The sequence below is a fragment of the Schistocerca gregaria genome, chromosome 5, assembly GCF_023897955.1.
Source record: "Schistocerca gregaria isolate iqSchGreg1 chromosome 5, iqSchGreg1.2, whole genome shotgun sequence".
Lineage (NCBI taxonomy): Eukaryota > Metazoa > Arthropoda > Insecta > Orthoptera > Acrididae > Schistocerca > Schistocerca gregaria.
In genome coordinates, this window is record NC_064924.1 from 418404310 (window position 1) to 418419916 (window position 15607).

Below are 15607 nucleotides of genomic sequence, written 5' to 3' on the forward strand. Positions count from 1 at the left end.
GATTCTGGAACATTAATATTTTCCTGACTCTGATTGAAAAATGATCTCTTTAAAATAATATTCATTGGGTTCAAATAAACATGATATGGAAGAGCATGAGCTACTGATAAGAAGGAATCATAAGACCAAATGCTTAAGTTTGAAAATTGTATTCAAAATAAAGTTTCCCCTTCAGAAATTCTGATATGAAACATTTTGGATTAACTTCAAAATCAGTGAATTTCTCAACTGTTCTACAATTCTCACTTACTGTCGTAATTCAAAACACTTGGACTGCTACATGACAAAAAGTCTGAATCTTTAGTCAAAATAAATTCCAAAATGTAACTTCTCTGTATCAGGATTACAAAACACAAAAAATATTAGCAATCGGGTAAACCTAATCAACCTATACATTAAATCTGATGAAAAACACTTGATTCCTACATTCAAATGTAAGCACCGTAAAATTAGCGAAACCATATTGATTTGCTGCGTACTTTGCCTACTTAAAACTAAGTATACAAAATTTCATTACCTTACAGATTTGTTGCAGTCTTTACCTTCGAGTTACAGTAAAAATTCATTGTTGGGGTTGTTGTGGTCTTCAGTCCAAAGACTGGTTTAATGCAGCTCTCCATCCTACTCTATCCTGTGTAAGCTTCTTCATCTCCCAGTACTTACTGCAACCTACGTCCTTCTGAATCTGCTTGGTCTCCCTCTACGGTTTAACCTTCCACAGTGCACTCCAGTACTAAATTGGTGAGACCTAGATACCTCAGAATATGTCCTACCAACCGATCCCGTCTTCTTGTCAAGTTGTGCGACATATTTCTCTTCTCCCCAGTGCTACTCAGTACCTCCTCATTAGTTATGTGATTACCCATATAATCTTCATCATCCTTCTGTAGCACCCCATTTCGAAAGCTTCTACTCTCTTCTTGTCTAAACTATTTATCGTCCAGGTTTCACTCCCATACAAGGTTACACTCCATACAAATACTTTCTGAAACGACTTCCTGACAGTTAAATCTATACTCGATGTTAACATATTTCTCTTCTTCTGGAAGGCTTTCCTTGCCATTGCCAGTCAACATTTTATATCTTCTCTACTTGGAGCATAATCTGTAATTTTGATCCCCAAATAGCAAAACTCATCTATTACTTTAAGTGCCTCATTTCCTAACCTAATTCCTTCAGCATCAACCAATTTAATTCGACTACATTCTACTATCGTTGTTCTGCTTTTGTTGATGTTCATCTTACACCCTCCTTGGAAGAAAATGTCCATTCCTTTCAGTTGCTCTTCCAAGTCCTTTACTGTCTCTGACAGAATTACGTCATCGGCGAACCTCAAAGTTTTTATTTCTTGTCCATGGATTTTAATCCCTACTTCGAATTTTTCTTTTGTTTCCTTTACTGGTTGCTCAATGTACAGATTGAATAACACCAAGGATAGGTTACAACCTTGTCTCACTCCCTTCCCAACCACTGCTTCCCTTTCATGCCCCTCGATTCTTATTACTGCCATTCGGTTTCTGTACAAATTGTAAATAGCACTTCGCTCCCTGTATTTTACCCCTGCCGCCTTTAGAATTTGAAGAAGAGTATTCCAGCCCACATTGTCAAATGCTTTTTCCAAGTCTACAAATGCTAGAAACGTAGGTTTGCCTTTCCTTAACCTATTTTCTAAGATAAGCCATACGGAGTCCAAACTGATGTTCAGTGAGGTCGGCTTCTACCAGTTTTTCCGTTCGTCTGTAAAGAATTGGTGTTGGTATTTTGCAGCCGTGGCTTATTAAACTAATAGATAGGTAATTTTCTCATCTAACAACACCAGTTTTCTTTGGGATTGGAATTTATTATATTCTTCTTGAAGTCTGAGGGTATTTCTCCTGTCTCATACATCTTGCTCACCAGATGGTAGAGTTTTGTCAGGGCTGCCTCTCCCAAGGCTGACAGTAGTTCTAATGGAATGTTGTCTACTCCCGGGGCCTTGTTTCGACTTAGGTCTTTCAGTGCTCTGACAAACTCTTCACGCACTATCATATCTCCCGTTTCATCTTCATCATCACCGCCTTCCATTTCCACAATATTGTCCTTAAGAACATTGCTCTTGTGTAGACCCTCTATACACTCCTTCCACCTTTCTGGTTTCCCTTCTTTGCTTAGAACTGGGTTTCCATCTGAGCTCTTGATATTCATACAAGTGGTTCTCTTTTCTCCAAAGGCCTCATTAATTTTCCTGTAGGCAGTATCTATCTTACTCCTAGTGATATACGCCTCTACATCCTTACACTTTTCCTCTAGCCATCCCTGCTGAGTCATTTTGCACTTCCTGTCTATCTCATTTTTGAAACGTTAGTATTCATTTTTGCCTGCTTCATTTACTGCATTTTTATATTTTCTCCTTTTCGTCATTTAAGTTCAATATCTCTAATGTTACCCACGGATTTCTATTAGCCCTCGTCTTTTTACCTGCTTGAACCTCTGCTGCCTTCACCATTTCATCTCTTAAAGCTACCCATTCTTCTTCTACAGTATTTCTTTCCGCCATTCCTCTCAATTATTCCCTAATGCTCTCCCTGAAACTCTGTAAAACCTGTGGTTCTGTCAGTTTATTGAGGTCCCATCTCCTCAAATTCCCACCTTTTTGCAATTTATTCAATTTCAATATACAGTTTATAACCAATAGATTGTGGTCAGAGTCCTCATCTGCCCCTGGAAATGTCTTACAATTTAAAACCTGGTTCCTAAATCTCTGTCTTACCATTTTATAATCTATCTCAAACCTTCGAGTATCTCCACGCTCTTCCATGTATACAACATTCTTTCATGATTCTTGAACCAAGTGTTAGCTATGATTTAGTTATGCTCTGTGAAAAATTCTACCAGGCGGCTTTCTCTTTCATTCCTTACCCCCATTCCATATTCACCTACTACATTTCCTTCTCATCCTTCTCCTATTATGAAATTCCAGTCACTCATGACTATTAAATTTTCGTCTCCCTTTACTATCTGAATAATTTCTTTTATCTCCTCATACATTTCATCAATTTCTTTGTCAGAGCTAGTTGGCATATAAACTTCTACTACTGTATTAGACGTGGGCCACAATAATGCGTTCGGTATTCTGTTTGTAGTAGCTTACCCGTACTCCTATTTTTTATTCATTATTAAAATTACTCCTGCATTACCGCTATTTGATTTTGTATTTATAACCCTGTATTTACCTGACCAAAAGTCTTGTTCATCCTGCCAACGAACTTCACTAATTCCCACTATATCTAACTTTAACCTATCCTTTTCTCTTTTTAAATTTTCTAACCCACCTGCCCGATTAAGGGATCTGACATTCCACGCTCCGATCTGTAGAACGCCAGTTATCTTTTTCCTGATAACGACGTCCTCCTGAGTAGTTCCCGCCCGGAGATCCGAATAGGGAACTATTTTACCTCCGAAATATTTTACCCAAGAGGACGTCATCATCATTTAACCATACAGTAAAGCTGCATGCCCTCGCGAAAAATTACGGTCGTAGTTTCCCCTTGCTTTCAGCCGTTCGCAATACCAGCACAGCGAGGCCGTTTCGGTTAGTGTTACAAGACCAGATCAGTCAATGATCATGACTGTTTCTCCTGCAACTACTGAAAAGGTTGCTGCCCCTCTTCAGGAACTTACGTTTGTCTGGCCTCTCCACAGATACCCCTCCATTGTCGTTTCACCTACACTACGGCGATCTGTATCGCTGAGGCACACAAGCCTCCCCACCAACGGCAAGGTTCTTTGTTCATGGGGGGGGGGGGGCTAAATTCATTACTTAAATTAATTACTCTTATATAATTGCCATGGACAATGCTCAGTATTTGTTAAAGATGAGTATATACCTACTGTGGAGGGATCAGAATACCAAGATTACATCCGTTGCGACTCTAGAGCTAAATAAAATTTATTTCGTTGTTTTATTAGCATAGGGAATTTTAATCAGTTTATTGCACAAGGCCATAGAACTCCGTGCACAAGAGACTGGGTAAATTTCAGAGGCATTGATTTCATTATGACAATTACATATTAGTTTTGCAGATTAAGTCATTTGCCCAACAACACATCACACAGTAAATTTGCGTAAAACAAACATTATGCATTGCAGATTCATTGGAAAATTAAAACACAAATCATTTTTCTATAGAGAACGCTACAAACCGATGGCATTCAAAACAGCATCCAGTCATCTTGTAAAATTCACATGCATACGTCACCCATATGTAACGTGGACGACTCATAGTTCATGTAAGAAAAGAATAGAATCTTCCGAAATGTGATCCTACAGAAAAAAGCTGGACATTTATGGGTAGCCGGCCGGTGTGACCGAGCTGTTCTAAACGCTTAAGTCTGCACCGCTACGGTCGCAGGTTAGAATCCTGCCTCGGGCATGGATGTGTGTGATGTACTTAGTAAATGTGGGTACGCATGTATCTAGGTTTGTGCTATGTACGTTGTTATAGAACATGTGTAACGCCGTTAGGATTTCAGCGATGTATTCAGCAAACGCAACTGGCATCGATTAATTGGAGCAGACGCCACATCAATGCTGGACGGACGGCATAACATTGTTAAGCAACGGCAGCGTCAGTGATGTCTTTTGACATTGCTGACAGGCCAGTGAGTGAGAACTCGTGAACGAGACTGCTGTTGATTGCTACGCGATCACCATTATGTTTGACAGCAGAGCGTGCTGGTCAACGACAGTACATCACGTGTTGATGTGAGAAGAAAATATTTTGAATTTAAGTAATGAATTTAACCCTCCCCCATCCCCTCCCCCCTGCCCCACACGAACTATGGATCTTGGCGTTGGTGGGGGGGCTTGTGTGCCTCAGCGATACAGATCGCCGTACTGTAGGTGCAACCACAATGTTTGAAAACGATCGATGCATAGGACAGTTGTGCGACGTGATTCATTCTGATAATAATAATAATAATAATAATAATAATAATAATAATAATAATAAACGACTTAGAAGATACAAAAAAAAGTGAAAACAGAAGGAAACAAAACCAAACATTCAACACAAACCAAAAGAAATTTTACCAGACAGTAGATGACACACACATTAAAATAAACAATCCACCAAACATAACAGACATGGAACACTTCTGGAGCAACATATGGTCAAACCCGGTACAACATAACAGACATGCACGGTGTATAAATGCACAAACAGACACATACAAGATGATACCAAAAATGCCTGAAGTGATAATTTTGCGACTTGAAGTCACCCGAGCAATTAATTCTACGTGCAATTGGAAAGCCCCTGGAAAAGATAAAATAGCAAATTTCTGCCTAAAGAAGTTCACCTCAACACATTTACATCTAACTTAATTATTTAACAGTTACATTGCAGACCCATACACATTCCCTGATACACTTACACAAGTAAAAACTTATCTGAAACCTAAAGATCAAGAATACACATCAAATCCAGCAAAATATCCCCCCATAACATGCTTACCAACAATATACAAAATATTAACTTCAGTCATGACACATAAATTAATTGCAGATACAACACAGAACAAAATTATAATGAAGAACAAAAAGGCTGCTGCAAAGGAGCACGAGGAGGTAAAGAGCAGCTGATAATAGATGCAGAGGTGACATATCAAGCTAAAAGTAAACAAAGGTCACAACAATACGCATACATTGATTACCAAAAAGCTTTTGATAGTGTACCCCACTCATGGTTACTACAAATATTGGAAATATACAAAGTAGATCCTAAATTGATACAGTTCCTAAACGTAGTAATGAAAAATTGGAAAACCACACTTAATATCCAAACAAATTCAAATAACATCACATCACAGCCAATACAGATTTAGCGTGGAATATACCAAGGAGACTCATTAAGTCCTTTCTGGTTCTGCCTTGCTCTGAACCCACTATCCAACATGCTAAACAATACAAGTTATGGATACAATATAACTGGAACATACCAACACAAAAATCACACATTTGCTATACATGGATGATCTAAAACTACTGGCAGCAACAAATCAACAACTCAACCAATTACTAAAGATAACAGAAGTATTCAGCAATGATATAAATATGGCTTTTGGAACAGACAAATGTAAGAAAAATAGCACAGTCAAGAGAAAACACACTAAACAAGAAGATTACATATTGGATAACCACAGCGACTGCATAGAAGCGATGGAAAAAACGGAGTCCTATAAATATGTAGGATACAGACAAAAAAGGAATAGATAATACAAATATTAAAGAAGAAATAAAAGAAAAATATAGAATAAGACTAACAAAAATACTGAAAACAGAACTGACAGCAAGAAACAAGACAAAAGCTATAAATACCTATGGTATACCAATATTGACCTACTCATTTGGAGTAGTGAAATGGAGTAACACAGAGCTAGAAGCACTCAATACACTTACACGATCACAATGCCACAAATATAGAATACATCACATACATTCAGCAACAGAAAGACTAACATAAAGCAGAAAGGAAGGAGGAAGGGGATTTATCGACATAAAAAACCTACATTGTGGACAGGTAGACAATTTAAGAAAATTCTTTCTAGAACGAGCAGAAACTAGCAAAATACACAAAGCAATCACTCATATAAATACTTCGGCTACACCACTACAATTTCATAACCACCTCTACAACCCTTTAGATCACATAACATCAACAGATACGAAGAAAGTAAATTGGAAAAAGAAAACACTACATGGCAAGCACCCGTATCATCTAACACAGCCACACATCGATCAAGACGCATCCAACACATGGCTAAGAAAATGCAATATATACAGTGAGATGGAAGGATACATGATTGCAATACAGGATAAAACAATAGCCGCTTCATGAATATGAAAGTGAAGTCTTAGAATGGGTTTTTTAACTTTCGGAAACAAATGAAGAAGAATGGAGCGAAGTCGGGGCTGTATAGAGGATGGTCGATGACGGTGTACCCAAGGAACCAGGTTGTTGCAGATGTCGCTGCAATCATCTCATACTCATGGACAGGGTGCTGCATGTGTGGACCAACTCTTCAAGCTATGAACTAGATTACACCTTGCTGTTTTTTACTCGCTGACGTAGGTACTTTACACACCGCTATGCTAGACGCTACAATTCGTTGTCCTCTAACGACACAGGCTTTCAAATACGTAGGCATGAAGAATGAAAATGTACGTATCTTTTACAAAGCCTTAAGAGTTTTCACATAAAGAAACCGGAGCGTTTACTTTTCCTTAATCCTTCTCATCAATTTTACAGATTTGATCAAGTATATTTTATTAATGAAAGTATGGAGAAAGATACAATTCACGGAATAATGATCAGGCATACCTAAAGTTTTGTATGATTTTTGTTTTTGCAGGTTAGATACGGACGAAAATGGTCACTCCAGAACAGATGACACAGTGAGATGTAAAGATCGGATTTGACACACAGGTCCAGCAGACCTCATTAGGCACTAAATATTTTTAAAAGCATGTCTATTTTGGACTCAGGTTCCGTGTTGCGTTTAGGTGACGTCCGTCGTACGTTACGCTTACTAGAACCAGGAGGCGGTGAGACTGATTCATTTCTTATACCACGTGAAAAAAATTTGTATGTAGAACAGCGTTAATTGGTCTGTGAATCACATCATCATCGTCAAAACTATTATCTACAGAACCGACCTACGCACTTTTGCGTGGTATTTTTCCACTGGGGCAATTCTCACGGCGGCTGTGTCGCTGCGGACAGAAATTAATGTCGTATTGCGGTGTGTGAATTCTGATTTCCCTCAGTGATCCCATCCTGCAAGGGATTCCGGAAGCGCTTGTCACCCTCAAATTATTCGCTGCTCCTCGTTAACATGCAGGAATAATATACACGAAGTTCGTGAGAAAATCGCAACACTTGGATCCTGTCTAACATGAAAAGAAAGGTCAATATGACACTCCAAAATAAACACAATGACGTAGACAACGACTCACAGAGTGGTACAGAAACCACAAAACACATAGACTAGTGCTGACATAAATCACATTGTTAGTACAGTGTATTCGTACGAACTATAACATTGATTATCCTAAGTAACTACTGCTGCAACTGAGTCTCAGATAACTGAAATCAGTGTTTATTTATAATACGGGAGAGTGAAAAACAAAATAGTTCGTGTGAATTTTTTAAAAAAAACTGACACTGACTTTTACACCAATAATAAATATTGTTTCACTATGGATAGGACAGTACGTATTGTGAGTCCAGACAGTGTCAATAATGTAGTAGTTTTTGACTCAATGTTTTGTGACGGTTCCGCAGACGAACCGACGATTCGTAATCCTGGTTAAGGATCCCCAAGAACGAAAGAGGTAGGTCGTTTTCTCAAATATGAGGTTGCAGCGGCAGTGAAATTTAAAAAAGCTCTGCGACAAAAGAAACCACTTAACCGGCATAAGATAGACACCATCGATTATTTCCGCAAAGCACAGTGCGATCCTGCAACATCTCCTCTGAAGGAACGTGCAGTGTTCTAAATGGCCACTCACATATGCCAGTTACCCATTCTTGTCCTCGAATTACAGACTGAGATAACTGATGACTCCTGACACAGGCGTACCACGGTTGCCGCGCAAAAGAAGGAAAGGAACCAAAAGCTGACCCTACCGAATGCACTTTCTCACAAATGATGCAGATAAGAGTCAATTGAACAGCCCCTCCAAAAGCATAGCATAGGGAATCTTTTAGAATTAATACGAAAACTTAGAGTGTAACGAATTTACATTTATTTTTCCTTGAATGGTAAAGATACACAAAATACTGACTAAAGATATATAATCCTACCTGACAAAGCAGTCCTCACACACACACACACACACACACACACAGGAAAGTTTTTCAATACGACGCAACAATAAATCGCAGTATGTTGATTGTTGCTGTGTTCTGAGACTACTTCATATTTGCACTGTAGCCACTGTGCCAAGTCTGTGGAAGCCGTCGCTCACTAGCAGGGTTGGTTTGTTGGTTTGTAGTGCTTGCTGTGGCATCGTGGTCAGAAGTGACATTCGAACAGTATTTCGGTACAGCTTCGCGCGTGGCTTTAACATAGACCAGTGCTTTGAAGAGACAACTCTTCTACTTGGTGATGCGTGTTCACATCGTACAACTGTATTCAGGTGTTACAGAGAACTTCACTCTGGAGGACGCTGAGAGAACAGGAAGGCCACTGTCATCAGTTACGGAGGAAAACATTCATACTGTGAGGAAAGTGCTAGACGAAGACAGACGAGTGGCATATAAGCAATTGAGGACACCTCAGGGCTAAACGTATTAGCAATTCGTTTGATTCTGCATGATCATTTGCAAGCAAAGGGGCTTTGTTGTCTATGGGTGCCGCGTGGACTGCCGGAAGAGCAGATGACACTACGTGTGACTTGGTGCCGGGAGATGTTAAAGAAATTTTCTAAGGGACAATCTTAGCATGTGAATAATGTCGTTTATGTGCAGAAATTCGGCTGTACTATTAAGACGTGTTCACTAAATCTCAAAGCAAAGTTTGGGAGTTTGAAGATCACGACGCACCCGTAGCTGTCAGAAAATCCCCATCAGTAAAGAAGAAAATGATAGCTGTTTTTTCTTTTTTTTTTCCAAATCGACTGGAACTGTGGAGCGTGTTGTTTTGGACACACAGAAGACAGTCACAGTTAAGTGGTACACTGAACTGTGCTTGCACGAAGTCATGCAATCTTTGAAAAACGTGAAACCTAAGTCAAGAACGGACGCTTGGTTCCTCCATTACGATACGCTCCAGCTCACCGTGCCAAAGCATGCACCGAATATTTGCGGGGTACAGGACTGAAACTTCTTGAACATCCTCCTTACAGTCCCGTCCTTGCTCTTTGTGGTTTTGTACAGCTCCCGCACGTGAAAATGAAGCTGAGAGCAGTGCTAGTTTCAAGCGATGAGGAGCTCCTGAGGGCTTGGGATCACTTGTTAGGGATTGGTTTCGGAGGATGGAGAGGTGTATTCAATTCGGCGGAAATTACTTCAAAAAAATTAAATGAATAACCTGTATTGCAAAAGTCACGGAAAAGGGCCAAGAAGTGCCTAATCTTCTCCACCAAAAACTACAAATGGATAACGTGAAAAGTAAATCTGACTGTTATCACACAAGGTTAAACACAATCTGAGACAAACTAATCGTTGCGCTAAAGTGACCAGTTTGAATGAAGTGGAATCCTACAGAAAACCTGCAGCAAGCTAGAACTCCAGAGTTCCTAAGCTGGCAGGCAACAGCTCCTCGGCTGCGTTGAAGTACTGCGTGGGAGCAGCGAGATGAACCTGCTACGACATGCCCGGCTGCCACAGAGCAAGACGCCTCTCCACCGAATCCTCAAGTCAAACTTCTCACTCTGGCCGACACCGCCTGACTCTACTGGAACGGCGGGTGCACTCCGAATTCGGAACGTCGACTTACGCAACTTCCTTCCAACGTGTCTCTAATATAATGGAGCCAATAGCATCGATGTCCGTTCCAGCGGCGGGAAAACGAGTTTAGTGACGCAGACGTCACAAGGCATCCGTCCAATCGAAAATTACTGTCCACCAAAACTACCCAGAAGCCTCACCTGACAAAAATAAAGTACACTCATCTTCATAAAAAAAAGGACAGAACGCCTTGAATGACTAGAGATAGGACGTTCATATTCACAGGACATGTACATTAGTATGTTCTGCAGAAATGAGCACTTCAGTCACCTTGGTTCAGCCTGGTGCGCACAGGGTCCACAATTGGCCCTGATTAATTGTTCCATCAGTGACGGCATCAATGGCTGGCGACAGGTCTTCTGATCTGGCAGGCCAGGGCAAAAAGCTGAGCGCCTGGGACACCAAAAGGGCACGTGTTTTTTCTGCAACATGTGGTCGTGCCTTGTCTTGCTGAAAAATGATATCTGGAATGTTGTGCAGAAAGGGGATGACTATGGGACGCAGAATGTCATTCACGTAGGACACACTAGTCACAGTGTCCTGGGCACCCACCAACTGTGATTTGTGATTATACCCAGTAGCATCCCACACCATAAGGCCTTGAGTTGGCGCTGTGTGTCTTGTACGAATGCAGTCACTGTGATCCGGCCCCCTCTGTCGAGCGACGAACCAAAATGCGTCCACCATTCTCAAATACGAGGTGGATTCAAGTTCTAAGGCCTCCGATTTTTTTCTAATTAACTTCTCACCCGAAATCGATAAAACTGGCGTTACTTCTCGACGTAATCGCCCTGGAGACGTACACATTTTTCACAACGCTGACGCCATGATTCCATGGCAGCGGCGAAGGCTTCTTTAGGAGTCTGTTTTGACCACTGGGAAATCGCTGAGGCAATAGCAGCACGGCTGGTGAATGTGCGGCCACGGAGAGTGTCTTTCATTGTTGGAAAAAGCCAAAAGTCACTAGGAGCCAGGTCGGGTGAGTAGGGAGCATGAGGAATCACTTCAAAGTTGTTATCACAAAGAAAATGTTGCGTAACGTTAGCTCGATGTGCGGGCGTGTTGTCTTGGTGAAACAGCACACGCGCAGCACTTCCCGGACGTTTTTGTTGCAGTGCAGGAACGAATTTGTTCTTCAAAACATTTTCGTAGGATGCACCTGTTACCGTAGTGCCCTTTTGAACGCAATGGATAAGGATTATGCCCTCTCTGTTCCAGAACATGGACACCATCATTTTTTCAGCACTGACGGTTACCCGAATTTTTTTTGGTGACGGTGAATCTATGTGCTTCCATTGAGCTGATTGGCGCTTTGTTTCTGGATTGAAAAATGGCATCCAAGTCTCATCCATTGTCACTACCGACGAAAAGAAAGTCGCATTCATGCTGTCATTGCGCGTCAACATTGCTTGGCAACATGCCACACAGGTAGCCATGTGGTCGTCCGTCAGCATTCGTGGCACCCACCTGGATGACACTTTTCGCATTTTCAGGTCGTCATGCAGGCTTGTGTGCACAGAACCCACAGAAATGCCAACTCTGGAAGCGATCTGTTCAACAGTCATTCGGCGATCCCCCAAAACAATTCTCTCCACTTTCTCGATCATGTCGTCAGACCGGCTTGTGCGAGCCCGAGGTTGTTTCGGTTTGTTGTCACACGACGTTCTGCCTTCATTAAACTGTCGCACCCACGAACGCACTTTCGACACATCCATAACTCCATCACCACATGTCTCCTTCAACTGTCGATAAATTTCAATTGGTTTCACACCACGCAAATTCAGAAATCGTATATGATTGGACGCTGTTCAAGTAAGGAAAACGTCGCCATTTTAAGTATTTAAAACAGTTCTCATTCTCGCCGCTGGCGGTAAAATTCCATCTGCTGTACGGTGCTGCCATTTCTGGGACGTATTGGCAATGAACGCGGCCTCATTTTAAAACAATGCGCATGTTTCTACAGCTACAAGCGCTGCTACTTTGCAGTTAGGTTCCAGGTAACGTCACGCTACCACATTGTCCCTTTGAAATCAGCCGACATACACGGAACCAGCTAGGCCGTAGCTTGGCGAGTCCGCGCCTCGGCAATTGTCCACAGCCGCCCTAGAGTTCAGAATTCTTTGAAAGTCACGCCGTCTGCTCCTCTTCCTCCTCCGGGTTTTGCAACAGGAGCGCAGCCCGCAAATACGTTCAGTGTGATGGATCGGCCTCTGCCTACAACTGCGGCCGAAAGCCACTTCTACATTCAGGATGAAGCCTCCACTACTAAATCCATCAAATGTTTCCAAATAATGTTAACCCTGTGTAACTACTATTGACTCAAATGTCTGTTATGGCAGGTCGTCAATTACTGATACCGAGGTACATAGCCCAAAATGATACAAAAATAGTATCAAACTCCTAATAAAATTAATCTCAGTGAAAGGAGGACAGTTAAAGAAAACAGACCTCTTGCACAGAAGCACCCCACCATCACGTCCAATTATCAGACAGTGGTACGCGAGGTTCAAGGAAGCTGGAAGGGTGATGAACATCACGAGTTCTGGTTGTCTTTGCACGAGTTATGCAGATGTGGAACTGGTGGAACAGGTATTTATCCAGGGCCCAAGCAAATCAATCCATCAAGTGTCTTGGCAGTTGCAGCTACGACCAACCACGGTTACAGGGTGCTACACTTTTATGCCTGCAGGATGCAGCTGTTGCACGCGCTTAACCTTGATGAGAGACCAAAGTGCAAAGGGTCTGCAAGTGAGGTTGTGAGTCTCATCTGCAAAAAGTAATGTTCATGGGCAGAGTTTGCTTTCATGTGTATGAGAAGGTAAATCGACACAGTGTGAGGATCTGGATCTCTTCACCATGAAAATGGCGCGTAACAGTCCGCAGATGAACGTGTGATGTGGCATGTTTCATGACCGTGTGGTTTCTTATAAAGATCCGTCAATAAACTCGACTGTTGATCTAGACATGTTGGAAAAGTTGGCATTTCCAGAGGTCAAAGAACTGGAATCTGTTATGCTGCACTAGGATAATGCTGATCCATAATGGGCCTCGATGGTTAGGAAGGTTTTTGACGACACATTTCCAGGTCTCTGGGTGGACAAAAGAGGACGGACCCACTTCTTGGCCTCCAAGGTCTCCCGATGCAACTTGATTAATTTTTTTGGTTTAGTCTTTGTAAAGGATGCTGTCTACGATGTCCTTGTGCAGGACTTGCAGAGACTGTGAGCTCACATCACAGCAGCAATTGCACACGTCAATGAGGACAAGCTAGAGGAACTGGATAATCACTTGTATATCCTACGTGTCATAGAGGGAACACACAGTGAGGTCACTTAAAGAGCTCCTAAAATTTTGGCACGTGCGAATGTCGTACCGCGATCAGCACTGTTCTACATGTCCTAGTTCCTGAAATGTAAATGATCAAATTTGTAAAGACCACTTTGGAAGATCCTACGTGTGCAGGGAGGACAAGAATTACACCCAGAGTCTTTCCTAGGTTTTTCAGGGATACTTCCAGAGTCTTTAGTATAAAGGACCCACAGTCTCCAATATCTCGTTACAGAGTAATAATGTAATTATGATTTGTCCGGTTAATTACCGCAGTCACTCTTGTTTCTTTGGAAAAAGAACATCACAATGGTGAAGAAGCCTGTAACATGCAATAACTAAAACCTGTAATAACAAAACAGATTAATGCAAGAATTCTGACCCAAAAATACTGTGATGTCGTTTCCGTCGTGCGGGAACACCTCAGCAGGGAGTCAATGTGACAGTCTTCCATTGCATCCAGTAAAAACACGCACGAGGTGCACACAAGCTGGTCAATAGTAAACCTATCCAAACAGCTGTCAATCACTGTTAACGCACGATCAAAATTGTCGGCCAACAAAGCTCTAGGCAGAATTGAGCTGTATTGAATGCAAACCTGATCACAACGAGGTAAGGAGGACATTATCATTTTCAACAGCAGGTATCGTAAAAAGTGAAGGCGTATGGCATCATCGCCGGGAGACCCCGAGGGACTGGTTCATACGCCTAATTGGACATATTTTCCCTTTCCTTTGCGCACACTGTCCACTTTGATTTGCGAAGTGTGAGATTTGTATATTAAGTGTATCTGATAGTGTGGATCACTGTTAATAGTGTAGTGTTACGTTTGCGTTGTAAGACAACGACAGGAGGGAGAGGGTGAGACCCGATGCAGACACGTGAGCCTGGCCCTCCCGAAGAGCACCAAGTATGCCGCCGAGCAGTCCCCAACCGACGAGGACGTTGGCGTGAAAGTTTGGTGATAAGGAACTTTAAGCCACCACCCGAGTAACTGACAGCGCGTGACGTGCCCGGGCGGTTACTAAGTATCGGCCACTCTCCGTGTTGCTTAACTTGGCTGATTCGACGGGAGCCGGTATACTCAACGATGCGAGACAGTTGGCAGCAAGTACCGTTAGCAAAAGTGAACAAGACACACATCGTAAACCGTCAACTTTTGCGCTGTTGTTCACTATTTTCAGCGCAATACAGTTGAAAACCTAACTGGGCAAAAAATAAAATGAAGTTCAATAAATCTCTAACGAGTTGGTGGAGACCGTGGCTCTCGTATACCGAAATACTTGAAAGGTATCCCTGAACAGCCTCTGAAAGTTCATCGGCTGAGTTATGGTTCACCCTGACTGTATTATGGAAACATAATCCTAGATCTACTGTACATATACATCACACGCCTCAAGCAACTTAACAGTGTGCGACGGACGATACTAATGGTTCCCTTAACTGATACACTTTTGTTCCACTTGTGAACGGCGCGTGGGAAGAATGACTGTGGGAAAGTCTCTGAGTTAGTTCCCGGGAAGAATGACTGTGGGAAAGTCTCTGAGTTAGCTCCAAGTTTTCGAATTTCCCCGTCGTGGACATTTTGTGAGAATATTTGATTGTCATTAATAAGTTCTTCTACACTTCTTGGAAAGTGCTCACTCGAATTTCAGTAATAAACCTCTCCATGACGCGCAACGCCTCTCTTAAAAAGTCTGCCACTGGAATATTTATTTTGTAAATAAGAAACGCCTTCTCTGGCTGCGTTGTACTTTATTCTCCCAGACAAGTTTGGCCTTTTTTCA